The sequence below is a fragment of the Cricetulus griseus genome, chromosome 2 (genome assembly GCF_003668045.3).
Source record: "Cricetulus griseus strain 17A/GY chromosome 2, alternate assembly CriGri-PICRH-1.0, whole genome shotgun sequence".
NCBI classification, from domain to species: Eukaryota; Metazoa; Chordata; class Mammalia; order Rodentia; family Cricetidae; genus Cricetulus; species Cricetulus griseus.
The window spans coordinates 42,109,228-42,124,957 of NC_048595.1; the positions used below are offsets into that span (position 1 = coordinate 42,109,228).

At 45.8% G+C, this 15,730-nt stretch overlaps 3 long non-coding RNA genes across 4 annotated transcripts in view; 2 read left to right on the forward strand and 1 right to left on the reverse strand.

The window, feature by feature from the left end:
- Window positions 1-3,513: 3,513 nt before the first annotated feature.
- LOC118238298 lies at window positions 3,514-9,139 on the reverse strand. Of its 2 annotated transcripts, none has more exons than XR_004768180.1 (3): window positions 8,320-9,139; window positions 5,306-5,411; window positions 3,514-3,685 (listed from the first exon to the last, which is right to left on the reverse strand). It is a non-coding gene; the product is annotated as an uncharacterized LOC118238298 (long non-coding RNA). The 2 variants fall into 2 exon arrangements; XR_004768181.1 differs by having other exon boundaries at window positions 5,233-5,411.
- Window positions 4,058-15,730, forward strand: part of LOC107979404 — a 28,209-nt gene continuing 16,536 nt past the window's right edge. Inside the window, exons 1-2 of the long non-coding RNA XR_003482746.2 lie at window positions 4,058-4,119; window positions 12,694-12,895. This is a non-coding gene — a long non-coding RNA (uncharacterized LOC107979404). The remainder of the gene's footprint in view (window positions 4,120-12,693; window positions 12,896-15,730) is intronic.
- LOC113834307 lies at window positions 5,009-6,443 on the forward strand. Its single transcript, XR_004768182.1, has 2 exons — window positions 5,009-5,064; window positions 5,487-6,443. It is a non-coding gene; the product is annotated as an uncharacterized LOC113834307 (long non-coding RNA).

Below are 15,730 nucleotides of genomic sequence, written 5' to 3' on the forward strand. Positions count from 1 at the left end.
CCCCCTGCCTCAGCCTCTGAAGTGCTAGATGACAGCTGTGCATTGCCACTTACCTGGTTAATGCTCTTCTTAGAAGAGTGCCTAGGCACTTCCCGCCCTCATGACTTCATCTAATCACTTCCAGAGGCTCCATCTCCAAATACCTTCGGATTGGAGTTAGTGCTTCAATGGTAGGATGGGAGACAGTTCAAGCCCCTTGGTACCCTCTGCCTAAACTTCCTGCCTGGCTATTTTCACAGTGCTTGAGTATAAGCTTGCACTTGGGATCACATTCACAGGGCTTGTTTATTCTTTTGCGTCTACTATGAAAAAGGAATGAGCTGTTTCAAGTCCCATTAGTGAACAACAGGTAGAACAGCTTGTTGTCAAAGCTCCTTTTAGCTACAGAGGACCCAATAGCGCCAGCAGGAGCTCCCTGGGGCCTCTGAAAGTTCCCCTCGTTATTGCCATATTAGTTCCTCATTGCAGCTCACAGGTGAAAGAGTTCTTAAAAAGGTGAAGAAATTAGTCAAATGCCTTTGGTTGTAAGTGTGGATATACGCCCCGCAGAATCTTTTGTAGGATTTCTCTATACATATTGACACAGCTAATCTTTGCTTCTCCAGCAAGCACATAAATATTATCCAAGATGACTGGCATATGGTACTGTTATGTGTCTTTTAAGAAGATATCCAGCCAAATCTAGTATTTCCCATGTGGCACCTGATACACTGTGGGTGTGAGATATTTATAGAGCGATAATAATACTTGGATTCTGTAATGTCTAAAGGCTCTGTCTCTCTTGCAGATTTCATCTAGAAGGCTGCATTCTGCAGACCTAAGCTCTTGCCAGCTGTTCTCATAGTCTGGGATGCTGAGCGCTGTCGGCATCCCAAAATGGCTGTGCTAAGCACTACTGCCACTGAGTCCTGTAGTGGGAAAGCTACCATCTCTCAGTCATGGGACTCTCCTGCCACTGGGGACTCCTGCCTAATCCAGCCGTCTAACCTTGGTCTTTTGCCCTCAACTAGAATTAGGGCTTTGATGCATTTTTTTTCCTCAATAATCTTGGGGGGATCCATAGGCTACTTGTAGTAGTTCACAGCATCACACTGTAGAGCAACAGTCTATGGGACGTCCCTGAGCAGAGAATAAACTTAGTTTCCATTTTATTTATTTATTTATTTATTTTTGTTTTGTTTTTGTGCATAGGTTTTTTTTAAAAGATTTTATTTATTTATCATGCATACAACATTCTGCTTCCATGCATATCTGCACACCAGAAGAGGGCACCAGATCTCATAACGAATGGTTGTGAACCACCTCATAACGGATGGTTGTGAGCCACCCTGTGGTTGCTGGGAATTGAACCCAGGACCTCTGGAAAAGCAGTCAGTGCTCTTAATCTCTGAGCCATCTCTCCAGCCACCCATTTTATTTATTTTTATTTTGTTTTTTGGTTTTTTGAGACAGGGTTTCCCAGTACTTATGGAGCCTGTCCTGGAACTCACTCTGTAGACCAAGCTAGCCTTGAACTAACAGAGATCCGCCTGCCTGTGTCTACCTAGTGCTGGCATTAAAGGCATGTGCCACCACTACTCAACTTTAGTTTCCATTTTAAACAAACTATTCGCCTTCCTTGTGCTGGATAAGTTTTATGTCAACTTGACACAAGCTAGAGTTACCTGAAAGGAGGGAACCTCAGATGAGAAAATGTCTCCATAAGGTCCAGCACAAGATCTTAATTGGTGATTGGTGGGTAGGACCATCCCTAGGCTGCTGGGCTTGGGTTCTATAAGAAAGCAGGCTGAACAAGCCATGGTAAGTAAGCCAGCAAACAGCACCCCTCCATAGCCCCTGCATCAGCTCCTGCATCTAGGTTCCTGCCCTGCTTGAGTTCTTGATCTTACTTGGAAGTGAAACCCTAATAAACCCTTTCTTCCTCAACTTGTTTTTTCGGTCATGCTGTTTCATCACAGGGATAGAAATCTTACCTAAGACACTCCACACACACTTTTATTTTTTTAAGTCAGTGAGGATAAAGGGGGAACTGGGAGTTTTCTGTATCTACTGCAGGGCTCAGTCTGTTCTCCTCAATTTGTTTCTATAGCAAGCATAATAGCCAATCTTACTGGATTCAGTCCTATCCTGTTTCAATTAGTCCACGTTATCAAGAGACCCACTGGGATAATAGCCTTCACTATCAAAGGTCTATTCTGTCAGGTTTTACCAGACTCCCAGAAGGTGGGCATGAACACTCCATTTTACACATAGGTAACCAAGGTATAGTGAGGTCAGTTGTCTTGTCCAAAGACCCATAGCATCTAAGTGATCAAGTCAAGATTTGAACCTGGAACCATTTGACTCTGTAGCCCAGGTTCCTGCCCTCAGCACTGGAGAGGAGAGATGGAATTAGAGACTAGTTTTCCATACAAACAGGATTGCTCTTCTGAGGCTAGGCTGGAGTATGGGCACCAGGCTTATATTCCAGGCCACTGTTGTCATGTGCCAAACTACCCAGGATCAAAGGGTCTTGGGAGAACATTCTGGCTGTACAGAAGACATGTAAACAAATAGCAGCACCTTGTGATGCCAACTGTGCAGAGGGGCAATGAGAGGCTGTAATCTCAGCTCTAGAAACTGAGTGTAGCTGGCCCTGGTAGAGGAAGACGGAAAAGCTTTGAGGTGGCCAGGTCTTCTAGGCTGCGACTCTCATGTTTTAGAACCAAGAACAGGAGGGGGCTCAAGGAAGCAGGGTCCCAGTGTGGGATGGGTCTAGGCTTGAGCCATGCAGAGAGCATACCACAAAGCACATGGATATACAGCTAAAGTCTGGATAGAACCCGCCTAAGAGACTAGGGGAATCCTGAGGGTCATAGGTGGGGGCGGGGGTGGGGGCGGAGTCTGGCCCAAGATTGAGAACCAGTTCAGGGTAGAGGAAAGCTCTGGGAGGAGGTAGGTAAGGGCAGCATGTTTATAGAGGCTGTTGTAGGAACCTTGTCCAAAGATGCCTATGGTCTGATCAAGGTGGTTCAGCCATGGGGATAGAAGAGAGCAGGAAGCCTTGGAAGGAGAGAGAGGAAGATGACAAACCAGTTCAGGAGGGTGGTAGGGCAGGAGGCATCTCAGCCAGGAACAGCTGCTCAGTGGTTGAGAGCTCCTGGAGACAGCAGGTGCCAGGGGAAGAGAGGATAGCAATGGGGGGATGAGGTATAGACCCTGGACCCTGTGGGCCACCATGGCAAGGAGACTCATATTTAAGCGAAGGAAAAACAGGAAGGGATCTCTTTTCCCCTCCGCTCCTGCTCCAGCAGCACGATGTGTGGCGGTGGGGCTCAGGCGGCTTTGGCAGAAAGATTTATCGTAACAGGCCGTCGCTTCTATCTCGACCAGCAAGAGAAACACGACCACGACTCTTCTTCAAGCCGTTTATTCAGGAACCTTGTACATCAGCTTCTCTCTTCTCCCAGCCCCCGCAAGCCCTTAAGTAGATGCTCAGTGCCCAGTCAGCTCATGCCATCTGGCAATCCCGGATAGGCCACAGAAGGAGGAAGTGCGCCAGATGCCTCAAGCACTTCCAAATAAGGCTTGTTTACAGCTAAGCTCCTGGCATCCAGCCAAGTGCCATCTTAGGGCTGTGGCTCTCCACAGCAGGCCACCTCATCTGTCTGGAAGGATGGGTGATGACAATGTAGCCTCAGCTGCTCTAGAAGACATGAGATGGAGGGCAGGTGTATGTGTCAGTCTCATCAAACTGGGGTTAAAGCCTCATCTGGGAAGTGCAGCTGGGACTTTGCAGAGAAATGAAGGGTAAACGGAGGCTGGGTGAGCAGGGAGGGTCGGGCAGTGGTCTTAATTCAATAGGGCTCTGATGGGGAATGTACTGTGTATGTTTATCTTATTGATTGTTAAATAAAATACTGTTTGGCCAATGAAATGGCAAGTTAGGCAGGACTAGGAGTCAAAGAGGATTCTGGGAAATGTAGTAGAGAAGTGCCGATCCAGGCAGGAAGTGACATAGCAAGGATACTCATATTTAAGCGAAGGAGAAACAGGAAGGGCCCTTTTTCCCGTTTGCCCCCTCCAGCGGCAGGATGTGAGCCACCGGCAAGGAGGGACGCCAATAAGGCGTCCGATAAGGTAAGTCTTATAAAATATATAGATGTATGATAATTGAGACTGAGCTAACAGATGAGAATCCTAGTCATTGGCTAAGCAGCATTGTACCTAATACAAGTTTCTGTGTATTCATTTGGGCCTAACTCGGGCGTAAAGCTCACACATGGCGGTGGGTCTCAGGCAGCTTTTGGCGGAAAGATTTATCCCAGCAGGGCTCAGCGGTGGGCAAAGGCTGTGGCCCTATCCTGAACTGGCCTTGCAGATATATGACGAGGCAAATGGGGCACACGTGTGGCCCGGAGCCTGGGTTGGATGAGGAAAGTGGGTGGGACATGTTCACAGGCAATGAACTCAGGCAGGGCTTAAGAAGGTCACAGGTGTATATCATGACCTTCCAGTATCCTAACAGTGATGCAACAACTTTCCTGGCCCTCTCAGCTAACAGCCAGCCCCAAGTGAGCTGCTTTTAAAGGGCAAACCCCCTTGGGAGGCTGTGCCCTGTGGGTTTGCTGCCCTCCTGGCATCAAGAGCAGTCTCTGGGATGACAGTGTTTCCAGGTGTCCACAGCTGCACACACGTGGGTCTGGCGGCAGCAGGGAGGAAGGGAGAAAGCACTGGAGTCCAGAAGTGTCATTCACAGCTCTACAACTTAGTTTTGTTTTGTCTTCAACTTGACACAAGCTAGAGCCATCTGGGATGAGGGAATGTCAACCAGGAATTGCCTCCATCAGATTGGCCTATAGGCAACATTTTCTGGATTGAGAATTGATGTGGGAGGCCCAGCCCACTGTGGGCGGTGCCAACCCCAGGCAGGTTGTCCTGGGTTGTATAAGAAAACAGGTTGAGCAAGCAATGGGGAGCAAGCCAGTAAGCAACACTCCTCCATGGTCTCTGCATCAGCTCCTGCCTTTAGGATCCTGCCTTGAGTTCCTGCCCTGGCTTCCTTCCATGATAGACTGTGATAATGTAAGTCAAATAAACCCTTTCTTCCCCCAAGTTGCTTTTGGTCATGGGGTTTATCACAGTGACAGAAAGTAAGATGGACTCAGGGCCTTAGGCTCTCCATCTGTAGTAATAGGACACCTGTAGTCCCCTCTCTGAGGTCATTAGAGCCGCTCTGGAAGGAGTACTCACAGAGGAGAGGTTCTAAGAGAAGGTCCCTTGAGGGTGGGTGCAGGGTCCCTCCCAAGTCAAGTAGAGTCCTTACATAAGTGCTCTGGGCCTGAAGTTCACTGGAGGAAGAGGGAAAGTCTTCATCCCTGCTGGGTCTCTGGGTTCAATCTTCAGTAATCTCCTAAATGTCCCATGCTGGCCTTTTAGAGATATACAAAGAAAAGAGTCCACATGGTGGTGTGAGCCATTCCTGTACTACACACCTTCATTTACAGTAAGTGCTGTGGGGTTGGCCTGATGGCTCCGTCAGTAAAGTCAGATGACCTGAGGATCTCCAGGAGCCACATCGTGGAAGAAGAGAACTGACTCCCACAAGTTTTCTGCTGACCTCTGCAGGTGTGCTTGGCATGCTCATCACACACACACACACACACACACACACACACACACGGGAGACGAGAGAGAGAGAGAGAAGAGAGAGAGAGAGAGAGAGAGAGAGAGAGAGAGAGAGAAAGAAAGAGTAAAATGTAATGTAAAAGTATGTCAGGGGCTGGAGAGGTGGGTCATCAGTGTACTGCTCTCGAAGAGGACCTGAGTTCAGTTCACAGTGGCCTTGTTGGGTCGCACACCACCCTCTGTAACTCTAGCTCCAGGAGACCAATGTCTCTGGCCTCTGCAGGTATTGATGAACCAGCTTGGCCATCTTATAGTAAAGACAAGCTAGTTTCATTCCTGTTTATGATTATATCTCTGTTTCTCAAGGACTGGGCCAGCCCCACCTGTAACCTTAACTCCTGTCTGTACTGCCTATTCCAGGAATGGCAATCATGCCTTTGTTTCAAAAAGATGCTTAGGGGACACTCTCATGTATACATGCAGACAAAACACCAATGCAAGTAAAACAAAAATAAAGTTATTAGGAGATTTCAAAAAGTTGTTTATAACCATCTTTCAACTCTGTCTTTGTTTCAAAAGGTTGTTATGACTATGTATTGCTATGACTGCCTTGTTAGGACCACCTTGCAATCATGCCTTTGTCTCAGAAGGTCACTATGACTGACTTGTTATGCTTATGTTCTGCTCCTGTAACCACACATAGTTCTTCCCATTTGGAAACCCCCTACCCTGAGCTATAAAAACATTGTCTTTCTCATGTCCAATATTGACCTCTGGAATCCCGCCTTAGGGGGAGGCAGCCTGAGTACACAAATAAAAAAGTTTGCTGTAATTAATTTGGCTGTGATGATTTGAGTCGGTGATCTTTCTCCTCAAATATTTGGGATTAATCTTACCCATACTCATACTCACATGCCCACACACATACACTTAATTTGAAAATGAAGTAAATCTTAAAACAACGTTTTAAAAAGATGAATGCTGTCATCCCACCCTACCAGGGGGATAGAAGCCAGGAGGAACTGGGAAGCCTTTCCTGAAGGCTAGCCTAAAATCTGAATCGAAAACCATCTGACCTTGGATCCATGGTGCCAAGCAGGGAACCCTGGACCCTTCACAAGTCCCAGCCAGGAAAACTATCCCTGCTACTATTATGGAGGGCATGGAGGTTCAATAGGTAAACTAGATGCAGAATTAGGCCCTAGCATAATGCATGTTAGGTGTTCTTGTGGCCAAAATTAGCTACCCTAGAAGGGCTTGCCATATAAAAAGCAGCCCTGCTTTTCAGGCAGAAACTGAGAGGTTTTCAGAGAACTGCACTTTTGGGGTGTAGACCCTATGTGCCCCCAAACAGCACAGGTCCAGCCAGCTCTTTAGCTGCAGATAGACTCTACCCCCACATCTCCCAGCGAAAAAGCACCCCCGACAGGTGCCCAGCTCCAGGCAACATCTCTCTTCCTGGTGGAGGGAGTACCCATGTCTAGGAAGAGAGGCAGACTTCACAAGGAGCTGCCTCCCCTCTGCCTGCCAGCCTGTGCAGCTGGCACTCACGGCCATCTGTGTCAATGGCCTCACCTCTCTCCTAATGCAGCCTGGCAGGTGCTTTGGCTGAGGGGCAACAGGACACAGGTCGCTTCCTGTGGCGGGAGAGCGATGAGATGTTTGCGGATGATGGATGTGCTCTGGCAGGAAGGCTGCAGGAAAGGACCAAGCTGCTGGGGACAGATTCAGTCACTCTGATTTAGGAAAAGGTGTTTTGAGGTTTTCTGTTTCTTTTCACATCACCCCTTTAAGTCTTAAGACCTTCTCATTCCAAAATGGTTTATTTTCAAAATATTGCCCTTGGCTGTTGTGATTTTCGTTCAGAGTTGAGTTTCAAGAGTTTGCCAGGTACTGCCTGGGAACCTTTAGTCTGCAGGAGATGTAGCATGCCCCATACCGAGACATTGTGTCTTTAGAAGGATGAGTTCAATTCACAGCTATGCCTGCTGCAATTATGGATAATTATCATGCCATGCTGAGAGATCTCCATGGGGTCTGGGCTAGGCAGAAGACAACTAGTGTACTTGGTTCCCTCCTGCTTTGGAGAGTCCCAATCTAAATTGTCCTGCTTAGATTTCAGAGGTGGGTGGGACAGAAAGAATTTGCTCATGCTGTGTGCAAATGTGTGTATGCCTGTATGCATGTCACTAAAATTAATTCTAAGTGAAAAAAAAAAAAAGCCAGTTTGCCACAGTGTAAATAGAAACTTGTAATCAGGGATCCCAAAGGAGGTAAGGAGAAGAACAAAAAGGTTTTTTAAAGGGACCTAAATTTAGGCTTTGTTATATTAACAATGTGACTTTATAAATGCTGCCCTCACCGGGGCAGGGTGGGGTGGGGTGAGGGGAGGGCCCCTCTCTGGATCTTACCCTTTAGTTTGGCAAATATTGATCATGCTCCCATGTGTTAAGTTCCAGACATACCTGTTTTCACTTTAAAATTGTTAGCACATTTATTTGTGTTGTGTTAGTCACAGAAAAACTGGGTTTTTCCTTCCACCATGTGGGTCCTGGGGATCTCAAGGCATCAGAAGCCTTTAGTGGAAGAACCTTTACCCCCTGAGCCAATTCCTCAGCACCACACCTCCATCTTTTTTTAAAATTTTAAAATATTTCTTTTGTGTGTATGACTGTGTTTGCCTGCATGTATATATGTATACTATGTACATACCTGCTGCTCACAGAGGTCAGGGGAGGGCACTGGATCCCTTGGAACTGGAGTTGCAGACAGTTTTGAGCCACCATGTGGGTGCTGGGACTCGAACTTGGGCCCTCTGCAAGAGCAATTAAGTGCTCTAAACCACAGACCATGACAAAGACAACTCTTAACATATAGTTGGTGGACTTCTCATGTAGAATTAGCCATGCATTTGATAGCCTGTGTGTGCTGGTTGGTTTTTTCAACCTGATGCCTGGGAAAGTGGACCCCTTCCTTGAGGGGTTGCCTCCATCAGATTGGCCAGTGAGCAAGTCTGAGGGGGGCATTTTCTTGATTAATGATTGATGTGGATAGTGTGACCCCTGGCAGGTGGCCCTGGCTTGTATAAGTGAACAAGCTGAGGCAGCCAGTGAGCATTATCCTCCATGGCCTCTGCTTCTGTTCTTGCCTCTGGGTTTGCCTTAGCTTCCCTGGATGATGGACAGTATGCTGTAAGACGGAATTGTAATGATAAATCTTTCTGCCAAGCTGCCCAAGCCCTGCCGCCATGTGGGTGTCCAAAATAACACACAGAGTCTTGTATTAGGTACAATGCTACTGGCCAATGACTAAGATTTCCTATTTGCTAGCTCTGTCTTAAGTATCACCCATAACTATTAATCTATATATTTTATAAACTTATTTTATTGAGCACACTGGTGGAATATATCCTGTCTTCCTGGTGATCACATGGTGGCTGCTGTCTCTACTACATTTCCCAGAATCCTCCTCAACTCCTAGTCCCACCTAACTTGCTCTCCTATTGGCCAACAGTGCTTTATTTATCAACCAATAAGACAAACATATACACACAAGGACCTCCCCCATAATTTTCTCTTTTCTGTCTAAGTAAAAAGAAGGGTGTTAACATTAACATAGTAAAATATATAACAAAACAGTTATCAAGTAAGAACTATAGTTACAATATTTAGTCCATTAACATTTAGCAAGATTTAAAGAAAATATTCTATCATCTATCCCATCTTTGTGAGTCTAAAGTCTTATATGTAGCTTATCTTTTATAATAACTAAAGAAAACTATAACCATAACTATCTGTCTTCAACTCCAACAAAGACCACAGAAGGATAATAAATAAACTCTAGAACTGACAGAGATATCTCGCTGCCTGGACAGTGACCCGAAGTTCCTTTGTAACGTTGGGGCACACTGATGGAATTTATCCTGTCTTCAGTCTATAGGCCACAGTATGTCTGGCAGACTTCTCAGTGAAGCAGGAAATTTTAAACTGTCCACCTGTATTGGCAGTTTGTCAGCCAATTTCCTCTGTGTCCTGCAGAATGTCTGGCAGATGCTTCCTTGAAGCAGGGACTCTTCACAACTTTCCATCTTGTTTTCTAAGTTCAGCAGTCACTTTCCTGTGGGTCCTGCATGTCCAGTTTATCAAACAGTCCAGACAAGAGCAGTTTCTTGCCCAAATGGCTAATCTTGCCACATTGAAAGCAAACTCCATAATGAGTTTCTTCAATGCCCATCTTCCTCTCAGATGTAATTGGTGTGCCAGGAGCAGTTGTGTCTCACTGCCATGAAAAACCCTAAACCATTTAAATGCCATATATTCTGTAGGTCTTTGTCTATCCATCTCAAACACATCTCTCTATAGCTAGAAAACCTAACTAACCTAATTATAAGTTCTGACTATTATAGGTGACTATATAATTTGCATTTAATTATACATTACATTTTAAAAGATCTGTATAAACACAATACCAAACAAGAGGAGAAATTTACATATAACAAAATTAACCTTAAATTTGTATCAATAAATGAAAATCCATACCAATGTATTCATTTCTATATTCTATTCCCCTTTTTTCCTTTAAAAAGAGATTGACTGTGATCATTACCATTTATAACCAACCCTATTTAAATGAAAACAAACATTTATAAACAATATTTGGGAACTTGGGCATCGTTCGTTCCAAACTGCTTCCTGCTGGTTGGGGGTGATGTCCACACCATGGGGGATCATGATAAAACACAGAAATCAGGCCAGTTCCTTGTTTTTGTAGTCTGCAAGGCTGCATCGTCTCAGCTGTTTTGGATGTAGGATCGGTTGGGCCACTGCTTCAGGGGGTCTTGCTTGATCAAACCAAATTAGTCTGGAAGGAATCCACAGCTTTCCATTTTATGTGGAAACGTAAGTAGAAATTCTTCTCCCAAGTAACCTGTCCTTATATTTAAATTTAGAAGTCAAAGCATTTTAAAAATATATAAGTTGGACTAATTGAGTAGCACTTATAATCAAATGTGTTTTATCAGCTGTAGCTCTTTCCTCGGCAATCAAACAATTTAAAGACAACAGTATAACATATAGTATCCAGACTCTGTGAGTATTTTCCATCTTTACCTGGCTTTTTAATATTCTATTTCTTTTACTTCCTTTTTTTCCCCCCCCTGAGACAAGGTTTCTCCGTGGAAATCCGCCTGCCTCTGCTTCCTTCAGCAAATCCTACTGGCGTGTGCCACCACCACTGGCTTCTCTTTCTCTCTCTCTCTCTCTTCTCTCTCTCTCTCTCTCTCTCTCTCAATTACTTTATCCTGTTCTTTTCTCTCACAAGCCTACATATATTTTTAAATACACTGTAAACCTTTAGGAGTTTTTCTTCATCTGAATCTGTCTTTACTGTAAATCTTTACCTTTTTCTGGCTACACGATCTTTTATCTGCTAAACAGCATTGCTAAAATTAAAGCAGTGGCTGCTTTAGTGGATGTCTTTCCAAGATGGCGAAGGTATGTTTACCGCCAGCACTGAGAGCTATGCTCACTGCCTTGGTCTATGCTGTCATCAAGGAACACGCTTTCGGCTTGGAGATGTGGTTGCTGCCACTGCCAGCTGCTCATACATACCATTCAATTGTTAGCAAGAGCCCTGTGGTTTTTTGTTTTTGTTTTCTTTTTTTTCCAATTATGCTGAGTCAGGAAGCCTCTCTTAAAGGAGCCACTTGAGTATCTGCTTGTCTCTAGCAAAACAGAGACTACCCGAGAAAATACCACTACCAAGAAGTAGTGCTTGTCTCTGTTCCTTTGCTTCTAAATTCCCTTTTTAAGTTTTTGTGAAGTTTTTATGTGGAAGTTCATAAAACCATGTCCTGACACCATTTGGTAATGATAAATCTTTCTGCTACGTCACCCGAGCCCCGCCGCCACGTGGGCGTCCAGAATAACACACTGAGTCTTATATTAGGTACAGTGCCTCTGGCCAATGACAAAGATTTATTTGCTAACTCTGTCTTAAGTATCACCCATAACTATTAATCTATATATTTTATAAACTTATCTTATTGAGCACGCTGGTGGAATATATCCTGTCTTCCTGGTGATCACGTGGTGGCTGCTGTCTCTACTACATTTCCCAGAATCCTCCTCAACTCCTAGTCCCACCTAACTTGCTCCCCTATTGGCCAACAATGCTTTATTTATCAACCAATAAGATAAACATATACACACAAGGATTTCCCCATCACGGAATAAACCATTTTCCTCCTCAAGCTGCTTTTCATCAGTGTTTTCTCACAGCAACAAAAAACAAACTATTAGGATACTGTGTGTTTCCATGTGAGCCACATACTCTTAAGAACAGGGTAAAAACAGAGAGGGCCTGACAGGGACAGGAGCAGCCAAGAACACATCTTGGGCAAGGCCAATGGCTCCAGAACCAAACCCAAGTAGGCACAGGAAGAGGTTACAGGTAGGAACACAGACACGATGACTAGAGAAGAAAACTGTTGAAAGGAGGTGAGATTTCCACACAGTGCCCAGTGCTCTACAGGCACCAGCCTGACTTCTGTTCAAGCCTCTGTAGTGAAGCTTGACTCTTCCTCACTGTGTGGCCTCAGCCGAGTTACTCAGTTTCTCTGTGGCTTGATTTTTAAGTCAAAGCCTTGTGTGATGAGTTGGGTCATGAGATGAGGAGCTTGAGTGAGGACTTGAATTGACTCACTGAGGGGCTTGCCATAGAACTCAGTGCCATGCCTTGGAGCGCAGTGGGTACTTTCTGTCTTAAATCTCATCCACATTTGTTGGTCCTGGTGAAGGAAGGCTTGTGATTTAAACCCAGGCAACGAGGCCTAGGCTGGGCACACCCCTAGAGCCGACTGCATGGCTGCTGGTCTCATCTGGAAGGGGTGCCTAGGCTAAGCACAGGGATGGGCCCTCCAGACTGTCCCTGTGGTAATACCATAACCTCATTGGGGAACCTCCTTGAATCCCACTCAACCTATTCGTTCCTCTTCTCCTGCATTTATCAAAGGATCACTGCCGTTTAAGACCTGATACACATGGAACCAGACTGTGATGCTCTTGTCACACTCCATTGTCCCAACAGATGAAAGGAGAGGAAAAGCTCATGTCCACCACAAGGCTGAAGAACCTCAGAGCTGCCCAGACTCAAAGACTGCCTACGAGGGGCCATCTCTCCCAACCAGAAGCATGGGGCAGATCCCTGGAGGGCAAGACCTGAAGAAGCCATGTACAAGATGCCTTTGAACTGGGAGATGGCAGGGGCAGGGAGGCTAGAGGCAGGGAAGGTGAGCAAACATTTCCTGGAAACTTCAGTCTAAATCCTCTCCTCTCCCACCATTTTCTGCCAAGGGCTTGCCTTGTAGCAGGATGTGTTATCAGCTTGTTGCAAATTACATGGTAAACACTGATCCCCCCTAGTTGAGGCAGTTACCAGTCTCTTTGTTAGATTAATAAGATTACAAGATCTGGGCAGACTTTCAAATGTTTCTCTTCAGAGGGTGGTAAGAGCAGCAAGAGGCTCACTGGGTTCCTGGTGTAGGATCTCTATTCTCTTCAGAGTGCACAAGAAAGAAAAGGGTTCTTAGGCAGATCTCTGAGTTTGAGGCCAGCCTGGTCTCCAGGGCAAGTGCCAGGATAGGCTCCAAAGCTACACAGAGAAACCCTGTCTCGAAAAACCAAAAACCAAACCAAACAACAACAACAAAAAAAAAAAAAAAAAAAAACAAGAAAAAAAAGGGGTTCCTGATCCTTGGCCTCAGACAGATTACAGTCATGAACCATGTCTCTGGCTTCGTAATCAATCAAATGTTTATGGTCTCACCTACATGGCTTTTTCAGTCTTGTCCCAGATTATAAATGGCTTTGAAAGCCACCTTTGCAATCACTGGTTTCTTACATCATTCCTCGGCATGTGGCCAGAATGTCTGTCCTTTGGCTTGTATCTAGACTCATTCATGAAGGCTTTTATTCTGTAATGCAAATCACATCTTCTTGTTGTCTCATATTATGCCATGTTTTGGATAGTGTGATTCCTTAACAAATATAAGCCACTTCCATGTTGGCTGGGCAAGAGAGCATGGCCCCAGGTGTCCCTGTGCTGGCCCTACTTACAAATCTTTACAAGGTCCCATTGTTCTCTCTCACCTCTCCTCTATATTCCTGGCTGTGGCTGTGTGTGTGGATCTGGTACAGATTGTGGGAAAATGAAAAGAGGAGACTGTGTCTTGAAGACTTTGCAGCCAGCTGAGTGTGCAGACTTTTAGGAGTCCCCAGAAGCATCTTCCTTCAGCACAAGTGTGCTCTGATACCTCAGCCAGCTGCAGTTTCTTTAGGTCCACACACCCCACCTTGGCAATAACCCATTGTCTCACAGCCTAAGCAGTGTCATCTCTCCTGGCTCTTATTGACTGACCAAGTTCCTCCGACCCATCGTGCCCTTCTGCACCACATCACAGTCTTCCAGATGCAGGACAGGGCTGCCCTTCTGGGACTCATCCCCGAGTCCGCGCCTTGTCCACATTCTGACTCACTGACTGAGGGGTAAGGTTCTCACCTGGCTTTGGACTTGATGGCTTTGTTTACTGATGCCCTGAGATGCTATGAAACCTTTGGGGAGCCTTCTAAGTTTATTTGTTTTTGCTTTTTTGAGACAGGGTTTCCCTGTGTAACAGCTCTGACTATCCTAGAACTGCTTTGTAAACCAGGCTGGCCTTGAACTCACAGAGATCTGCCTGCCTCTGCCTCTTGAGTGCTAGGATTAAAGGCATGCACCACCACCAACCAGCCCAAATTCATTTTTATAGCCCCTGTGCTGAGCTTGCAAGGTACTCAGGGACTGGCCAGCTCAAGCAAGGCAGACACGGCTCTGGCAGGCCTCGCCCTTCTCTATTCCCTCTGCCTTGCTATAAACCATCAGAGTACATTCCTAAAGCTAGCCATCAAGATCTATTCCCTTATATAGCCACTTCCTCCTCCTGAAGCTGACCATCAAGGTCCAGCTATCAAAGTACTGAAGTCCAGCAATCAAAAACCCTCTTTGGCTCACTTAGTCAACATGCCCAATTAAAATTAAACACTTCATCCTAATATGGGGTTTCCCTTTGTACCTTTATAAACTGCCATTTTCCTACATACCACATCTCTCTCCTCTCTATCCAGAGGCAATCCTTGTCCTCTGGGACAAATACCCCTGCCTCCTTTCCTTTGTTCCCTTCCCCTTCTCCCTGGTCCCCTGTCTCCTGTCTTTGTCTCCTATCTCTGACCTCTGTCCCTCTGGGGCAAATAAATCTCCTTTGTGCTGAGAACTTGGTCTTGGGGGTCCTGAGCCCATACTTTTCCTTTCAATGCCAAATACTGATAATTTAGTAAATGTTAAGTGAGTGAATACATAAATGAACACACACAGAAAAAAAAATAAATGAACATGTTAACAGAGATAAGAGTTAACTTTATTGAAAGGGCTTTTCAGTGTCCAGAGTTTGTACCCACTGGCTGACATGGGTAGCTGCACTGCCTAAACTTCACAAGACCAAGAGCCCCAGTCCTGGATGAGCCTGCCCTGCCCTGCCCACCCCCAAGAGAGAGCAAGGTGGGCACACATCAACCAGGAGGGAAACAGGCTCAGAAAACACTCTAACTTCTGAGCAGGAATCAGAATCCACATCTTGGGTCGTAACCTTTTAGTCCCCAGCACTCAGGGGACTCAGACAGGAAGGCAAGCCAAGGCGGAGCCGCCTGAGCTGAGTCCCGAAGCACAGAATGGAGCATCTCCCCAGTCTGCTCCTGGGACTGGAGGAGCAGCAGGCTGGGCTTGGGAGCTGGGACCTAAGGGACAGTGTGAGGTGTGGGAAGTGGGTGTGACCAAAGCCAGTGGTCAGGAGGGCCCATGTCAGAGCAGGATTCATGGTCTAGGGGTAAGGTACTTGATTCTGTCTGAGTGGCTCCCATGTGGGTGGGGTGGGCACTGTAGCTCCTTTGAGGTACTCTGGGTCAGTAGGGGAGGGAGCTGGAGGTTGGGTAGTCATCTGGTCACGCCATTGGTGACTGAACATGAATTAGAGAATAGAAATCTTTGGGGTTTTTTGTTTTGTTTTTTGTTGTTTTGTTTTTATTTTGTTTGT